At 34.0% G+C, this 4512-nt stretch overlaps 1 pseudogene; it reads left to right on the top strand.

Annotated features, from left to right (window-relative positions):
- The first annotated feature begins 1987 nt into the window (after positions 1–1987).
- On the top strand, positions 1988–3297 carry LOC108371711 (uncharacterized; annotated as a pseudogene).
- The last annotated feature ends 1215 nt before the right edge of the window (positions 3298–4512 follow it).

Below are 4512 nucleotides of genomic sequence, written 5' to 3'. Positions count from 1 at the left end.
ATAGAAAGTTCAGGTTCATATCTATGTACATAAGTACTACTGCTGCAGATTAAGACTAATGAAACGACAGTTACTTTTGTATGTTCAAAAACGTGTCAATATTTGTACGCACTTTTTATTTCTGTAAATGCAACTCTGATTTTAATATTGAACGAAGCGTTCTAGATTTTTCGATAAACTGAAAACTTGCTCATTGTCATAGTAAAGCTGTTGTAAGAGAACGAATAAGTAAGACAAGAGGAAATAATGTAATTTAAAATGGTATTAAACTTAATCTATTTTACAGATGTTAAAACGATTTATATAACTTTGATTTCGCAAATTTAAACTATTTGAATAAACGTCAGATGTTTTGATATATTCGCCTGTTTTCTTACACGGAGCGACAACAACTGCATATTATACTACACACATACTACTTGCTTTAAGTCTAAAATGTTAAAACTGAAGATTCTGAATTATTTAAACTCGGTTATTGCGAAACTTTTTCGAAAGCTAATCAATAGTGTTTTACATTAGAAATACATTCGATTTTGAATTCCAAGCTCCGTCTCGTGATTTGCAAGGTTAAGAGCGAGTTTCACTTTACTTTAAACTAATTAAAAAAATTTCAAAATACTTTTTTACTTTACCAAGTGATAAATAAACCGATATTCGCTTAGTTAAGTATTTCGTGTAGTTGTAAATATCCCGCTTTATTAGTTTTTAACGAACTGGTATTAGAATAAATAAATTTACAAACTTTTATCCCCATATTATACTCTCAAGGCCTACTTTCACTAAAGAAAAATGTCAAATATATAGAAATATACTCGTGTAGTCAAATGGGTAAAAAAGGTAATTAATTAATTAATTAATCTCGTCTCTCATTATAGAACACAACACCCTTTTAATTTTTTTTTTTTGTATATTTAGTAAGTTAGAATAACGAAATTTGAGGATATGGTCGTGTATACATATATTAGTCCTTAACAATTTTCAAAGATATGACAGGAAGAAGGACATTTTCATAACCAATGCGGCCATGTGCACTTCGAATTTGTATACTTTTAAATTCTAAAATTTTCGCTTTTTTATATCCATGCAATTTCATCTTATCGCGCGACTTTGCCAATATAAGTATGCGATTTTCGATTTTCTTAATTTTTCGATTTTAAGCTTTTTTTGCGTACATATGGTAGATAATTTTTCGAATAATGGAAAAATCGCACCAAACATTGGGAGAAAAGATACTATTTAAACCTATATACGTAATTTTTTTTATTATAAACATTGTTTATCTCAGAGTGGGAAGCAGAAAACAAAAATTAAACCAAATTCCTTCTGACTGGGTCTATATATTTTACGAGTTCCAGACATTAAAGCGATCCAATTTTCATATTTTATATTTATGTAGTTCAGTAAACTAAAACAACTTATTCTATATACTTTCATAAATACTAAAGCGCACAACGCGAACTAAAGGTCGAAGCGGGCGGAATCTAGTATTTATTTTTTTAATACAAATTAACATACATGTGTGCATGATTTTATCCTTAGTACCAATGATTTTCTAACCACAACACCAATTATTTTTTCAATTTCAGTTTTGTGGACCAATTTAAAATTTAAAAAGGATATTTATGTACCAATCAACCTTTTCGGAAAAAAAATCTTCAAAAAACTTTTATTCAACATTCGCAATTACAATCTGAATTTAAAAGTATTTTTGGTTGCCAAAATCATATTCCTGTCGGAATTTCTGATACAAAACTGTGCCATAACTACGACGCCAATAAAAATGTTGAACATTTTGCCAAGAGCCAGTTAAGTTACCTGACAATGAAGAGTACACACAAAAGTTATAAAGCAGTGGCGGCAATAGACAAACAAAAGTAGTGCAACATCTTTGATATCAAGGAAACTGAGTTTTATAGTAAGCCAACAGTTATTTGTTTGCAAAGCGGATAGATAGCAAATAAAAGTGAATTTACTGACCAGTAAACAAGTATATACACAATCCATACACATGCAATAGCAGCAGTTATAACAACAAAAATATCAAGCCTTATGCGGCACATACTTGTCAACGTACCTACACGCACTTCTACATAAACACATTTAAACGCACATTCACTGCAAAGTTGTTTTGCCATACTGACGAGTGACCAACGCCAGCACCTATGGGCAAGTGTGTGTCAAAGCATCCCTCTGTACTAACAATCGCATTATCCGAAACGGACTTGGCCGCAGCAAATCAAATTTGGAGTAAATTTGCTGAAAGCACCGAATACATTGCGCTCAAGGACGAGCATGGAAATCAATTATGTGAATATTACTATGCGAGCGGCAAGAAGAAAAAGCCGAAAGCGAAGTCGAAGAAGAAGGCGCAAGCCAAGTCAAAAGGAGTCACACCACAGTCGTCAAATTCAACGGATGAGGATAATGATGCGAAGGCTACAGTTGTCGGCGCCACACAGATCGGCTAAGCAAAATCAACATTCAAATGAAAGTCAGTATCCAAATGCGAATCAGAGCCATCAGAAGAGTCAAAACAAAAAACGATCGAAAACTGGTGAAAAACAATCAACAACAACGCAACAAAGCAATGAAAACAAATCAAACCAATGGACAGCAAACATTGTGGCAACAACAGATATTACAAGTAGCACAGTAGCGAAATCCAGTGCCATAGAAAGTGAGGCAGAAAAGTTGCGGCAAGATTGTGTTACTTCAGTTGAAATTACTAATGTTGTTGATGACGTAAGGACGGACACGGTAATGTATGCCAATGTAAGTCACTGCGATTATTGTACCATTGTTAGCACCACAGACGACGATGACGACGGCGATGGCGACTATGACAACGACACTGAAGGAGATGAGGAGAGCGTTGAGAACGAGCAACTATTTGAGAGACGCCACCTCTATAATGTGGCTACTGAGGTTATTCTAGTTGACAACACTCATATAACTACCGTTGATGCTCATAAAATTCAACAACATTGTTTGGCTCATATTCAGTTGCAATCAGAGGAGCAGAATGATGGCGACAAGACTGCCACTGACACGAATAATAATGCCAAAATAATGGTGGAGAAGTGCGAAGAGCATCACCTAAAGCAGCAGCCTGTGCAATTAATAAACGCTGCAGAGTGTAAAAGAGTCAATATTGGTGTCGAAAATGCGACTGAAGTTGCTGCAGACAGCGGGGATAGTGAAAGGTTAAACGACAGCAATCACTTTGCGGTGGTATGCCATGATGTTACAGAGGTGAGTGACAATGCGCGTAGTTTTAATATGCATAACTTGTATTAGTCGAGAACTTTTTGTTATAAAATTCTTGCAATTTCTTACTTTGCTTGCATACATACCTTGGTATTTCTTTGCGTTCACAGTTTGTTTGAATTCGCCACTAAGATTACGTTTTATTAATGTGAAATGCTTTTGGCTTGGGTGAGCAAAAGTTTAGATCCGGTGGCAATATTGCATGCGCATTTTAGATGTATGCTGTAAGCTTATTATTATTACATTCAATTTGATTATACACCCTTTGCTTTGCTTATGCTATCTCAAAATGTGAATGGACATAAGTCACACAAAATATTAACTCAAGCCAGTACTACTAAAAATCGTTGCTCTGCATTTCACAGTTGCTTTTTTATAGTTCGGAGATACAAAACAAAAATGTCTGGATATTCTAAAAGTTTGCAAATAACAGCAAGCATCTCTGCACACTCAGCTACTGCCGTTCTGTAAACTTGTCCTCAAATGTTCAACTTGAATAAATTTTCTTCGTCATTTGATTTTGTTCTTCACTTCACAGATGCTTTTTCGTAATTAAGGAAAACCAAAAAAAAAAAAAAAAATTATGTGTTGCCGCCGACGACATACGAACCCGAACCTTCGCTCGGATAAAACTTCGGAACGAAAGGTCATGAGATCTACCTTCCACCTTGAATTTGAAGGTCAAAAGTCAAAGTATTTATGTCTGTATAGTTTTCTCAAACTCTGCATTAGAACAGCTACAAAATGGCATTCGAGTCATTTCGCTATCTGTTTTGGATCAACAAATTTTCCGTTTTGTCCAAAATTTTTCCCCCAATCCCCCATAGTGCGCCGCAGTGGTCCAAAACTGGAATTTACTATCCAAAATAGTCCACAGCCTTAACCGATTTGATTAACTTTTTTTCTTTTTGAAAGATAATCTTATATATATACTTCTATATTCAACATTAAACGCAGAAACTAATTCAGATTCACCTTCAGCAAAATCAAAAGGAGTAGTTTCAGCTAAACAAATACAAAATCAAACCAAACTAATAGGCAATAAAACAACAACAAATCAAATATAATATTGAAAATAATAAAAATCTAATATATTATAACTTCCAATTAAAAAAAAAACAAAAGATAATAAAATTAAAGCTATTCTAACTTCATAAGAAATAGTTTGAGCAACAGCACGCAATCCCCCTAATAAAGCATAATTAGAATTAGAAGACCAACCAGCAAATATAACTGTATAAACAC

Source organism: Rhagoletis zephyria, unplaced genomic scaffold, assembly GCF_001687245.7.
Source record: "Rhagoletis zephyria isolate East Lansing unplaced genomic scaffold, Rhagoletis_zephyria_1.1 Rzeph_scaffold_05166, whole genome shotgun sequence".
NCBI lineage: Eukaryota > Metazoa > Arthropoda > Insecta > Diptera > Tephritidae > Rhagoletis > Rhagoletis zephyria.
The sequence above is the reverse complement of the archived record's forward strand: the minus strand, read 5'-3'. Positions and strand labels throughout refer to the sequence as shown.